Source organism: Antechinus flavipes, chromosome 3, assembly GCF_016432865.1.
Source record: "Antechinus flavipes isolate AdamAnt ecotype Samford, QLD, Australia chromosome 3, AdamAnt_v2, whole genome shotgun sequence".
Lineage (NCBI taxonomy): Eukaryota > Metazoa > Chordata > Mammalia > Dasyuromorphia > Dasyuridae > Antechinus > Antechinus flavipes.
This window is the reverse complement of record NC_067400.1, coordinates 289177410-289192443: the sequence shown is the minus strand read 5'-3', so window position 1 is coordinate 289192443 and position 15034 is coordinate 289177410. Positions and strand designations below refer to the sequence as shown.

The 15034-nt window shown below is 35.7% G+C and overlaps 1 protein-coding gene across 3 annotated transcripts in view; it reads right to left on the bottom strand.

Annotated features, from left to right (window-relative positions):
• Window positions 1-15034, bottom strand: part of COL8A1 (collagen type VIII alpha 1 chain) — a 211954-nt gene that overhangs the window by 187863 nt on the left and 9057 nt on the right. The window lies entirely within an intron of this gene.

Here is a 15034-nt window from a genome sequence, read left to right as displayed (position 1 = left end):
AAAAGCACTGGCTCAATCTAAGTTAAAATGTTCTAACATTAGTATTGTAGGACTGCAGACTGAGAAAGATCTTGGACCTTAGGGATCATTTAATCCAACCATATCATTTTACAGAAGGAGAGGCTGAGGATCAAGGACATTGAATGACTTCATCTAAGATACTAGAGGAGTCCAACATAGATTGGTTGGGTTCAGGAGGCAGCAGGTTCTCCATCACTAGGGATCTTACCTGGAAGTTACATGACCACTTTTCAGTGATGTGATAGAGGGATTTTTGTTCAGATATAGGTAAGACTTTCATTTCAGAGATTTTGTGTTTAGATGTTTCCTGTAAGAAGGACAAGATTTTAAATGGGCTGTTTTAAGGTCTTTTCTTTGGTATTAAGAGGGAGGGATAGAGGACATCTAGGTGCTACAGTGAATGATAGAGTGCTAGTCCTGGAGTCAAGAAGTATCTTGTTCAAATTGTTCAACTCTTCATGATCCCATTTGGGGTTTTCTTGGCAAAGATACTGGAATGGATTTCACTTTCCTTCTCCAATTCATTTTATAGATGAAGAAACTGAGGCAAACAGGGTTAAATGACTTGCCCAAGATCTCACAATTAATGTGTCCAAGGTCAAATTTGAACTCGGGTCTTTCTAACTATAGCTCTGTCTGCAATGCCATCCAGCTGATTGGAGTCGGGAAAACATGAGTTCAAATTTGACCTCAAACACTTATTAGCTATGTATTTCTGGGTAAGTCATTTTTAAAAAATCATCTATAAAATGAGCTGAAGAAGGAAATGGCAAACTACTTCAGTCATGACTGAAATAACTAATCAACAATAAGGGAGGGATAGAAGTAGGAATCAATGAGTGAATACTGGTTGTAGAGAAAGATGAGCGATCAAATGCCATTAAAGAAGAAAAAATAGACCAGTTGCTCTTATAGACTGGAGGAGAGGGTGAGGGAATATAAGGCAAAGGCAGCAATCCTGTGAACCAGAAAAATGTTAGCCCAAACATTTTTAAAAGCTTGTTGATGACTGTGAAGAATGTGATTCCCCCTGATGAACACAAGAGGGCGCTACACTGGATCCAGTGGCCTGGGACTCCATTATACTCTTGTAAGGCATCTAAGAGATTTTTGCTTTGTTGTCTCCAAGTTGTCCATTAACATTTTTCTTTAGAAATGTCTGAGCCTACCAAACAAAGTGAATAAGCAGCCAAACGACCAAGATGTTTATTAAATTTCTAATGTGCTAGACACTAGAGATACAAACACAAAATGTGATATGTTCAGATATAAATAGATACAAGATATTTTTGAAAAATAACGATGGAGGCTGTCAGGAAAGGACTTTTGTGCTGAGCCTTGAAGGACTAAGAGGATAGAGAGCATCCCAGATGGGGACAATGAGGGGGGAAGAGGATGCAAGGCACAGAAGCAGGAGATGGAATGTTTATAAAGAAAAATTACCACCACCACCAGCACCATCACACTACCACTACCACTACTACAACTAATACATTTTTAGTCAGGTCTGACTCTTCAAGACCCCAGTTGAGTTTTATTTGCAAAGATAGTGAGTGGTTTGCTATTTCCTTCTCTAGCAACTGAAGCAAACAAGGTTAAGTGACTTGCCCAGCAACACATAGCTAGTAAGTGTCTGAAATTAGATTTGAATTCAAGTACTCCTGACTTCAGGCCTGGTGCCCTATCTACTCCACCACCCAATTGCCCTACCACCGCCACCACCACCACCGCCACCACTACCACTACCATTACTACTACTACTACCATCACTCCTACTACTACCATCACTACTGCTGCTGCTGCTACTACTACTACTACTACCACTATCACTACTACTATTACTACTATCACTACTACTACTACCATCACTACTGCTGCTGCTACTACTACCACTATCACTACTACTACCATCACTACTACTACTACCATCACTACTGCTGCTGCTGCTACTACTACTACTACTACCACTATCACTACTGCTACTACTACCATCACTACTACTACTACTATCACTACTGCTGCTGCTGCTACTATTACCACTATCACTACTACTACTACTACTACCATCACTACTGCTGCTGCTACTACTACTACTACTACTACTACTACTACCACCACCACCACTACCACTATTGCTGCTGCTGTTGCTGCTGCTGCTACTACTACTACCGCCGCCGCCGCTGCTGCCACCACCACTACTACTACTACTACTACTACTACTACTACTACCTAACTTACAGATAAGTAATATAGGACTCGGTATGTGCCAAGAACTATACTAAGCACTTTATAATTATTATCTCATTTATACTTCATAGCAGATCTGGGAAGTAGGTGCTATTCTTACAAATGAGGAAACTGAGGCAAATAGATGTTAAGTGACTTGCCCATGAAACAGTGTCTGGGATAGCATTTGAATTTAAGTCTTCCTGACTACAAGTCCAGCATTTTAATTTACTGAGACACCAGCAGCTTCTAAAGCAGTAGACCACTTTGGACTGGAAAGTAGAATAATGTTTCATTGGTCTGGAAAAATAAGCAGCAGAACTGCCAAATAGGGGAATTCATATTTTATCCTGAAGGCAACTGAGAACCACCGAAAATTCTTGAGCAAAGGAGTGACATGTTAAAACTTCTGCTTAAGGAATATGATTTTGATAATTATGTTACAAATTACAAAAGAGTTAGACTATTGTCAGGAAAACTAATTAGGAGGCTATCATAATAGATTGGGGGAAAGGTGAGAATGGCTTCAGTTAGAGTGGTTATAATGTGAATAGAAAAAAGGGAATGGATGTTAGAGATGTTTAGGAGGTATATTGACAGAATTTAATAACTGATTGGTTGGGGTGGAGCTAGTAAGAACAAAGAGTCAAAGATGACTCTCAGGTTATAAATCTGAGTGACTAGGAGAATGCTGCAGTGTTTGACAGAAACAAAGAAATTAAGAGGATTAGAAGTGGGTTCTGGAGGAAAGAAGATGAGTTCTGTTTGGATATGTTGAATTTCAAATGCTCATTTGATACATCCAATTGAAAGCATTCATCATTCAGTAGCTGATATGAGGCTGAATTTAGGGGAAGGATAAAGGTTGAATAGGCAGATGTGAAGATATTTGAATCAATGGAGCCAATTAAATCACAGAGAGAAAGAATATAGAAAGGAAAGCCAACATAGTCCAATACAAAGCCTTAGAGTACAGATACTCACAAGGGGCAGGACATAAATAATAATCCTGCAAAGAGATCAGAAAGGATCCTTGTGACAGAGCAATCTTACAGAAACCATGGGATGAAAGAATATTCCAGAAGAAGGGGATATTCAATATTTTTAAATGTTGCTGAGGTGTAAAGAAATACAAAAACTGAGAAAGTGGTCTTGGATTTAGAAATAAAATCATTATTAGTGACCATGGAGACTTTTTAATCAAGAGGTGAAGATGGGAGCCAGATTATAAGGTGTAGGTAAGTGGGGGAAAAAAGATACAAAAATAGAGCAGACTGCTTTTTCTGGGAGGTTGAAGAGGGATGAAAAACATAGGACAATAACTTGAGGGGCCAATTTTAAGTTTTTAAAAATGAAAGCCATTTGGACAGATTTAATGCAGTAGGGAAGGAGACACTAGATAAGAAGCTGAAAATTGGAGAAGGGGAGTGAAAGAGAAAACTGTCAAAGAATGTGGGAAGAGATGGAAATGAAGATGTAAGAAAAGTGCCTGGTATTGGCAAGAAAAAGGAATGATATGGCATAGAAAGGAGTAGAGAAGGAGAGAATGAGAAATAATTCTGAGGTGCTTTTGTGGTGGTAGATTGAGAAGCTGAGCTCCCAATGGATGACCTCCACTTTGTCACGAACCAATGATTTCAAACCATCTGCTCTGCCACACATATAATACTAGTCTCAAGTATTACAAGTCTCATGAATTGAAATGACTTGAATAAAGGCCAAATAAATGACGTGAACAAATTTGCAGATGATACAAAGCTAAGAAGGATGGCTAACATGCAGGATGACAGTCAGAATCCTCAGTAGTGATAGGGGAGAATCAAGATTAGTAAATGAAAAATATTATTAATATTAGACTGAGAGCTCCTTGAAGGCAAGAATTGTTTTCACTTTTATTTGTATTTCCATTTCTTAACATAGTGCCTGGCATAGAGTAGATGCTTTTGATAAAAGGTTATTGATTGTCTGTTGTACTCGTACTCATAGATAAAGAAGGTCAAGCTACTTTAGGATTATTTTCTAAATGATCTTTGTAAATTACTTTGGAAATAGATTCAGACTTTTCCTAAGATCAGATATAATTTATGTTAGAGAAAGAAATCAGAAAAGAGTTGAGAAAATGATACAGAGGAAAGGATAGTCTCCATTTTTTTAGATGCAGGAAGTTTTATGATGGAATGAATTTTGGATTGGGAGTCAGAAGACTTCAATCTACTTTTCCAGATTTGTTTCATTTGTATTCCATCTCTCTCTCTCTTTTTCTCCCTTCTTCCCTCTCCCCCACTCCCCCATTTTTTTCTCTCTCTCTCTCTTTTTCTGTCTCATTGTTTATCTATGTGCACACACGTACATCCATATAACATCCACAAACATATATGTATGTATATTTGTATATCCTATATATGTGCATAGATACACGCACACACAATACAATACACACAAGTACATATACACATGCATGCATGCACACAAGCATGTAAACATGTATGTGTGCACATGCATATATGTGTGTGTGCACACACATATATACACATGTACACACACACACACAGGGGTGTAGGCATATGTTCCAGATCAATTGGGTGATGTTTTTGTTTCCTGCTCATGGCAATTCATTTTCCACCACTATGCTTTTGCAAAAGCCTTCTTCCATGCCTGGAATATATTCAGTCTTCACTTCTACTTGTTAGAATCCTTACCTACCTTTGTGATTCACCTTCAGTGAGAAACCTAGCCATCAGTCCTTTCTTAAAATTTTCTTCCATTTTCTAATTTGCTTACTTTTGTAAACTCCAGTTTAATGCTTGAGGGTAGGGTCCTTATCACAGTGCCTTCCACATTAGAGGAGACTAATAAATATTTGTTGAATTGAATTGAACTGAATGATGACTGGGATAATGGAAGGAACTCAAGTCTGAAAACTTGGATTCAAATCCTGATTCTGCCATTACCTGTATGACCTTGCACATCTTCAGACTTTAGATTTCTTATCTGTAAAATTTGGTGGTTGGAGGAGATGGTCTTTAAGTTCTCTTCCAGATACTTTTAAAGTATCTATGATACTTGAAAAGGAAAACGATAAAGATAAGACGTGGCCCTCTGGTTTCATTGGTCTAGGGAACTCCCAAGAAAGGAAACACCTTTCATTAATGTAGGCTGACACCTTCTTTTAAACTTATAGTGTAGGGAGTTGCCTTAAAACATTGTGGTTAAATGACTTGCCTAATGTCACATAATCAGTCTATGTCAGATACAGGATTTAAACTGAGGTATTCTTGTCTTGGAGGCTGTTCTTTGTTCCTTAAAACAAAGAAATTCTTGATACTTTATAAAGTATCTTTTGTTTGTTTCATCAAATGATGATAATGATAAATAATAAATAATAATTTTAATAAACAGTTTATCAGATAAAGATCTCAGATCTAAAATATATAAAGAATTTTGTCAAATCTATAAAAATGTGACTCATTCCCCAATTGATAAATGGTCATAGGATATAAACAGGAAGTTTTCCAATAAAAAAAATCAAAACAATTTATAGTCACATAAAAATGCTCTAAATCTTTATTGATTAGAGAAATGCAAATTAAACCAAACTTGATGTGTCATTTTATACCTGCAAGATTACCTAAAATAATTGAAGGGCAAAACAAAAAAAATGTTGGAGATGTGGAAAAATTGGGACATTAATGCATTGTTGGTGAAATTGTGAATTGATCCAATCATTTTGGATAGTAGTCTGGAATTATGCCCAAAGAATTTTTTGAATTGCCTATACCCTTTGGCTCAGAAATGCTACTAGGTCTATTTCCAAAAATGATTAAGGAAAAAGGAAAAGAACCTATATGTTCTAAAATGTTTATTGTAGTTTTCTTTGTGGTGGCAAAGAACTGGAAATTGCAGGGATGTCCATCAATTGGTAAATGGCTGAATAAGTTGTGGTATGTGATTGTAAAATTATATTGCTGTACTATAAGAAATGGAATGAATTACATGAAATAATGAAAAACAAAATGAATAGAACCAAGAGTATATTGTATATAGTAGCAGCAATATTATTTTAAGAATAACTTTGAATAAGTTACTTTGACTATTATACTTAAAATAACTATAAAGAAAGTATAAAGAAAAATTCTATTTGTATCCAGTGAGAGACTTGACAAATATCAGTATGTATAGAATAATTTTACACACACACACATATACATATATCCATGTACACACATATATTTGTGTATTTATATACATCAGTGTCTGTTTGTGTCTAAAGGTAGACATTTTTTTGGGGGGGGGAAGGAAAGTGTAGGAAAGAAAAAAAGAAAAAATAAATTTACATGATAATTTTGTTATATATTTGAAAGGAATCACAAGTTATACATAGTAGACTTGTAGCTTTCTGCATAATCATCTTTTTTATTATACAGTTATAGAAACACTTGTTTTATTCCATAAGTTAAGAATAAATAAAAGCAATAACAATAATAAATAATAATAAATACCTAATCTGTAACTTTAAAAATGTATAGAATTGTTTGGGGGTTCCTGAGAATGATTTACCCAGAATCACACAGTTAATATAGATCATGTAAATCTTTGTGAAGCCAGGGAATTCCTAGCCATTTTGTTATGCTTCTTCTCAAAAACAAAAATGGGAATACAACTGAGTGAACAGATAAAATGACAGAGTAGAAATAGAAAAGCTGTAGTTCAGTCATATCTCACTCTTTGTGACCCCATTTGGGGTGTTCTTGGCAAAGATACTAGAATAGTTTGCCATTTCCTTCTCTAGGTCATTTTACAGATGAGGAAACTGAGGCAAACAGGATTAAGTGACTTGCTCAGGGTCACACAGCTAGTAAATATCTGGGATCAAATTTGAACTCAGGAAGATAACTTTTTCTGAGATCAAACTCCATGTTCTGTGCACTATGGCACTACCTAGCAAACTCTAAAATAGACATGACATCTTACATTTTAGACAGTATTTAGGACAACTTATAGGATTGGTTGTCTCTCCTGATGTGGAATTCCCTATGATGCCAGTTTTCATTAATTAAAACTTAGAATTTCTTTGTCATAAACCAGCCAGAGAGAATAGTGATCTGTTCTTTGAGAATTAGAAAATATGAAAATCATTAGCTACCTAAATATACTCAGATTCCTGAATCTTCTTTAAATGATACAGTCCTACATACAAAGCCTTACAAGCACATTCTAATTTCTTAAGTGGTCTTTAACAAATCATTTCATTTTTCATCTGTCTCAATTTCCTAATTTGTGGAATCAGGGCACCCTGAACCTGAATGATCCACAAAATATTTTCACAGTGAAAAGTTCCAAATCAAGATCCAAAATCTCTTTCTGTCCTTGTTTCTCTGTTGCTTTCAAATTTGCAAGACACACTAGCATTTTGAATATATTCTTTTTAGGAGGAAATCTAGATTCTCTCTTTACCCATAAAGCAGCATGCCTACTAATGAGAATTTTATTTATATGTCTCTTAAGTGTGATTTAAAGACATAGTGATTTTTTAATGGATAAAAATTAAAATTTACAAGTTCTATGTTATTATTATCTTTACCGCTGACTTAAAAATTTGTGTATGCTATGATTTGTAAATATTTTACAAGACAGGGGAAAAAACACACACCCATAATTATTTTCTCAATGCTGCCTGGCTTGCGATTGCAGGACAACTTTTTTTTTTTTTTTTTAAGTTTTCATTGAAACTTTTTTCCAGGGCCTCCAAATAAACTGAGCTGTCCTTAGCTGTGAATGGAAAAGACACAGCTGATTGTGCTGGCTTCTGAGATGGCATCTCTTACCCCCATCCATGGCTCTTAGCTGAGTCAGAGGGAAGGCATTTGCTGTGTCTGTCCTCTGAAATTGTTAAACATCTCCTGTAAATTGTTGCTGTTAGACTCTCTCCCTGGTTTGTTTTAAAAGAGCTTATTAACAATTCCAGATCTAATCTGTTGCCAGATGACATTTAATCATGGGACTGGCCTCAATTGTTGATAAGAAGGACTATGAGGCTCAGGATTTTATTGTATTACTTGGTGTTTGTGACTAGGATTCCTAAAAAGACCTCAGAGAAGGCAGGAAGGGCTAGAGGCATATCACTGTCAAATACCAAAGACTAGTACCTGCATTGACCTACTTGTAAAGGTTTATAGTCTTTCTCAAAAGCGCTTGAGTCCTAAAGCCCAGTTCATATGGGTAGAACCAAATACTTAAGGCTCATTTGTGATTAGAATGAGTAAAAATAATGAATGAATACAGCAACAACAGAGATGATGATGATGATGACGATGATAACAATAATATTTATATAGTACTTTATAAACAATAAAGTCTTTTTTATAAATAATGTCTTATTTGATCTTTGCAATAACCCTAGGGAATAGCTATTATTTATATCCCCATTTTACAGATGCACAGATGGAGGCTGAAGAAGTAACATAAGAAGCTAACATAATAAGATCATACTCACCATTAGTGCTGGCTGGTTCTTTGAGATTACAGCAACATTCCTAAGATAGTTCCATTTACAGTGCTACCACACAAAGCTTACCTCTTTCTTAAAGGTCAATTATAGGTAAATCCTCTTGGACTTCAAACCATTCTTATGTGGATGTCTTATCTGTGAACATAGCCACTTATTGGAAGCTTATGCTTTTAACTGTAGATACTAAAGTTATCTTGTAGGAGAACGGGGATCTAGAAGGACTATCCATGGATCATTTCAGAAAGCTCTGAGAAATCTCAATAGTTCTAGAAGTAAGATATTTCCAAGTACTCTGGCATTAAATATGCCTATGGGAATAGTTGGATTTAAAAAACTTGACAGTGAAAAGAATTGAATTTCAATGACATACAAAATGTTCTTAATTATATCAGGTTCTTTGAGACTAAAAATGGAGTGGGATCAAAATGAGCCAAATGAGTTAACCTTGGGATGGGGAGATGAGAAAGGAAGTTAAAAGGACATAGTTTTCCCATTTGTCATTATCCCAAGACATTTTTCCCCTCTGGTTTCATCTGTGTTACTTGGTGGTTTTTCAGTTGTGTCCAGCTCTTTGTGACTCCACTTGAGGTTTTATTGGCAAAGATCCTTGAGGTAGTTTGCTATTTCTTTCTCCAGATTATTTTACAGGTGAAGAAACTGAGGCAAAGCAAGTTTATTGACTTGTCTAAGGTCACACAGCTAGTAAGTGACTGGCTGGATTTGAACTCACAAAGATGAGTCTTTTTGAATCATCTGGCACTCAATCTACTGAGTCATCCAGCTGCTGATTTCATCTATTGCTCAGAAGAAAATCTGGAGTCATGCTTGAGTATAACTGCCCTTGTTTGAGGATCTGCAGCAAAGTGGCTTGTTGGAAAGTGTTAGATTTACACTGGGTTCACATTCTGGAAATGATATTCAACTGACTGTCATGATTCAGGGCAACAAATTCAAGTTTGTTCAATATTACTTCCTCTTAACATCTTTATTCTAATGCTGTCTCTCTCAGATTTGCCTGAAGATTAACATGAAAATTTGCTACCCTCTCCCTCTGCAACTTGAGTTGCCCAGGTGAGATTTTTATAGAGGATACTTTAGCCCTTACAAATTATTACTCTAGGGACACATGAGGATACCTTTCTTTGTCAAATTACATTCTTTATTTTCTGGCTCTGAAATGGCAATGCATTTAGATGTTTTCAAAAACAGAAATTAAATTACATTCTTAAATAAGAAACAGAGCTAGTCTATAGTGATTTCAAGCAAGGCTATTGTCATTCATTCACTTTTTCTGAAAGTCAGGAATGACTTTATTGCAGCTTCCAACTACTCTAATAGTGACCCTAGGCCATTTAAAAATAACATGTTAGATTCTTCCCTTCATGTTTGGATGGGTGTTAGCCATAAGTGAGCTGTCTGGCTGTGGATGGGAGCTCCTTCCCAGGGTTTTACTTTCTGTCCAGCTTACATCTTGACAAAGAAAGGAGTTATCTATTTGTCAACTATCTATGGGATGGTCACCAAGCCAATCTGTAGGATTGGATGAGGAATATTGGGAATAAGGACACTCAAAACATCCTGAGTATTTACTGATACATTGCTCTTTAAACACTGATGTTCTTGTCATAGACATTATATTTTTCATTAAGTAAACTTGGGTGAGAAAGAAAAAATTACAGAAAAAAAAAGTTTGATTAATGATCCATAGCGAAAATGGACAAATAGTCGATTGAATTTTTCAGGGCTGATGAGTCAGTTTCTAGACCATCCAAGCTCCTTTTTTTGTACTCTTTTCTCTCCCTTAGTTATTCCTTTTTCCCATTAGTAGCACTTGCTAGAAAAGGGGAAAGAAAAGGGATACTTCCAGTTTCTCCAGCATCCTGCAGATGAACTGGGAGAGGAGGTTGAAATGAATGGTTAAAATAGGGGGATGAAAGACATATTTTATACATTCTTGTTCACCTTGTCTTCCATTACAATTGATAATAAATGATATCAACTGATCTAAAGATCAACTGATATAATATTTGTAGAGTAATTAGTATAGTGTCTGGCACTCAGTAGGTACTTAATAAATACTTGTTCCTTTTCTTTCTCCTCCCCAACATTGACATTCTTGAGTCTACTTAACTTATTCTGTTCTACTTTATTTGCTTGCGTTTGTTCTTAGCTATCTGGAAATCCATTGTAGAGATTGTTTCTTATATACTCACAACAACTTATTATTGGAACAAAGTATTAATGATGACAATAATACATAGAGACAGCGTGGTGTTTTGAGCAAAAGACATGGGTTCAAGTCCTGTATCTAACATAGTGAAATCCCTTAATTTTTAGCATTCTATAAAATAACAAGTTGCAGAAAATGTGCTGACTTTCCTTGGTAGAAGGAATTTCCTCATTTATAAAGCTTAACATCTTCTACATCAATAAAATCACAGATCTAGTTACTATTCTTATAATAACTTATGGGCTTTTAAAAGTAGCTTACAGTTTTCAAAACACTTTCACAGATTTACTTATCTGATCTTTATGACAATTCAATGAGACAAGCAGGGCAAGTTTTATTGCCCTCATCTGGAACCAATGCTCAAGAAGATAAAATAAATGTTCATTTTCACTTGGCTAATAATGGCCAAGCTTGAATTAGAACCCAGGTCCTGGAGGCACAGAAAGAGAACTGTTTCTATCATGGTAGAAAAATCCAATATCTGATAGCTTCCAAAGAAATAGGATGATAAGATGTGATAGTTTTTACATTAAAGAGTTATTAATAATAAAGTTCTATTAAGGAATTATTAAAATAAATGTTAATAAACTCTTAGTTTGAATTCAACCAAAAGTTGATGAAATTTTCTTAGTGAATTATTTTTATTTTGATGGTTAGAGGAAATGAAGAGGAGAATACATTCTCTGAATATTATTTATCATCATTTTGCCTTCTTTAGGTGACTTAATTTATCTAGTCCCTCAAGGGAGCTTGGAATTGTCTACACAGTTCAGGACAGAGGTTTCCAACTTCTTTGAGAACCAGCATCTAAAAAAATCTAAGCCAAAAGCTTCATCCTCTCCTCCACTAACATTTTAGCAGTAGTTCTATGGTGATCCATTCTTAATTTGAGAAAATATGTGACTAGAAGCCACTATGAATTCAGTAATGCAATATTTTTGTGTTTTGTTGATCACAGTACCATCTACATACATTTAAAATCACAATATATTAAATATATACATTAATGTATATGTTAATGTATACATATATAAATATATGTATACAAAATGATAATACATAAATATATAATATAGTAATACATATAAATAGCAATATATATGTACAATGCTATTTATATGGGATACCAATGTTATGTTAGTTTATCCATGGATTCAGTTATGAGTTTATGGATCTCATTTAACAAAAGAATGCTTGACCAATAGAATGGGAACCCTTGGTCTAATCATTAACTTGGACCTTAAAAAGTCATTAAGTGCTTGATATTAGAAATCCCATTTATTCTGATTTGATTCTATATACATACAATGAGCTACTTCCAGATAGTTCCTAGTTTGATTTCTCCAATACTGCTGAAGTAATACTTTTATCCTACTCTGTTTACCAGTGTATAAGGTGATCAAAACCATGGTAAGGTATAATTTAAGTTAATCTTCACAATTTCCTGAGACCCAGAGAATTACAAGATTTATCTAAGGTCACATAGCTAGTGTCAGAGTCAGGATTCAAATTTTTTGACACCAAGTGGAATGTTTTATTTACTATTGACTCAGGTGCACCTGAATTATGTTCTTGACAAATAGATTCCCAAAACACTTTCTCTCTTCATAAACAAAATTGACCTGATATATGTGAACAGTGAATCCCTGAAGTGGTAACCTTTTTGAATTCACATGGAATATTTCTATTGGACTAGAGCTGCTTAACATATTATATATAATTACAATTTTGAAGAGTAAAAATTCGAATACATGCAATCACTTCAACAGGTTTATTACTTGCCCTAATTGAGACCCAGGTCTATTACCATCAATAATAGCGAGGAAGAGTCCATAGCTTCAATCTAATGAGAATGTTGTTAATTAGCAAAACCAGTTGCCCTTTTTCAGTGTGCCAGAGAAACTGCTCTTCTGTTGACATGATTCATGTCCGTTCCCTTAAAGTGTTCCAAATTATGCAAGTGTCTCAAGTCTTAACAAGCCATCCACACTCAGCTGTGCAGTGGAAATGTTTGATACAAAGGGCAATTCACTCCAATCTAGAGCTAGACTATTGCAAATTCCCTCGAGTGACCACAGATGCTGAGGAACAGGTTTTGTGAGGCTATCTTCCAAGGGAAAAAATGGTGAATTAATTTCTGCTTTCTCTTTTCCTCAGCTCCCCTTCTAATAGGTTCATAGTGAAATGGCAGTAGGACAAGTCATGAGAGGGCACTGTGGTTTTCTTTTGGGGCTGGCAAATCTGTCCTTGGGTCTTGGGTCTAACTCTTTCCTAGCTGACCCAGGATCCAGAAGTTGTTTGTTACTGAACTGAACTTTTAAATTCAGTCTTGGCTTTGTAATGGTCTTCGAGAGAACATTTTCTGAGATTACCTTGGTTTTCTTTAAGAGAAAAAAAAATCAACAACCTTCAACAAGCCCTGATATTTTGGCACTATTAAACTCAAAGATTTATTCAAAGAGTCTTATATTAGGATTTTTTTAAAAAGGAAAACCAACTGTGTGAAGTACTACTATGGTATATTACAGCTCCTGATTTTAAGGAAACATTACATCCATTTTTCTCAAGATAAAAATCATGCAACTTTTTATTCTGAACTTCTCCCTTCTCTATCAGTAAAGAATTTTTGAAGTGATGTTGAGGGCAGAGGGGATTATCTTTCAACTAGAGAGAAACTAGAAAAGAGGTAAAATTACAGAGGATCCAAGAGCAGAAAGAAAACTTATTGAAATGTTTGCTAAACTGGTAGCAAGGTGGACATCTTTCCTAATCCCCACCTCCCTTCTCAAGCATTATCTGATAGTGGAACACAAAGTCACAAGCCAATTTAAACATTTCCTAGAACTTTAGATATTCTAGACATGGTTTTTCTCCTAAAATGTTTTTTAAATTCTTGACCCCATCCCTCTATTTCTTCTTTTTACTATCTATACTCCTTGATTTCATCTTATTTTGCACTTTTTAAAAAAAGGCTAACTCGAGTCATCAGTGCCAAGACCCTCCTATAAATTCTTACAGTTATAGTATCCTTAAGTGGATGGGCAATTTCATGGCATAATGAATAGAGTACCAGAAGTGAATTCATGAAGATCTAAGTTCTAATTTGGTCTCAGACCCTTAGCGACCATGTGACACTGGGTAAATCATTTAACCTTATTTGCCTGAAATAATGAGCTGGAGAAAGAAATGGCAAACCACTCAAATAGTTTTGCCAAGAAAACTTCAAATGGGGTCATTAAGAGTCAAACACTACCAGCAACAATAATACTTACCTAGTTATCTATTTAAAAAATAGAACGATGTAGAATCATTTCAGAAATAGGCTTTTTTGGAGACAAATAGGGATAGAGACTGGAACTATGATTTCATTAGTATTGGGAACTCTTAGGTGAGAAATACTCTCCAGTAGTATAGATTTTCAACGCATTTCCCTGGAGCAATGAGGATGTAATTTACTCAGTACTACAAAGGCTCCCTCTATGTCAGAAAACCGATCTGACTTCAGCACTAGCTTTCTACCTACTATACAACTTATTCTGTGACAGATGGACAAGAATATGAAATGAGTGGAGCAGTTTCAAAACCCGCAAAAATCCTCCCCAGCTGTGTCAGAGTAAATACTAATCCCCAACACCCCTAAGGAGTATTTACATTGTTGAACTTGGTGTGATTGTGTGTGAGACCTTACAAAGTTTGGCGGTACACGTCTTCTCACTGCGTACGTGCGACTTGGATAATGGAATCCTTTGGCTGGGCTCTTGAAAGTACAGCTGCTGAGTGTCGGCAGCATGAGGGACTTGAGAGACTACCCAGCAGGCTGGAAGCAGTGGAAGGTTGAAGTACACGCCCATACCCAGGCCCATTCATCAAACTTTTCCCTCTAGCCTGGTTTGGAGATTGGAGAATAGCTTGACGACTTTATGGATCGGATTGTGAGTAATTGCAAGTTTGTCTCTAATCTCAGCATGTCAACCGATGGCTCTGCTTAAAAGAATTCATGATGTAAATACATCAATAAAGAGCTTGTGAGAGGCAGTCCCAAAGCCTCT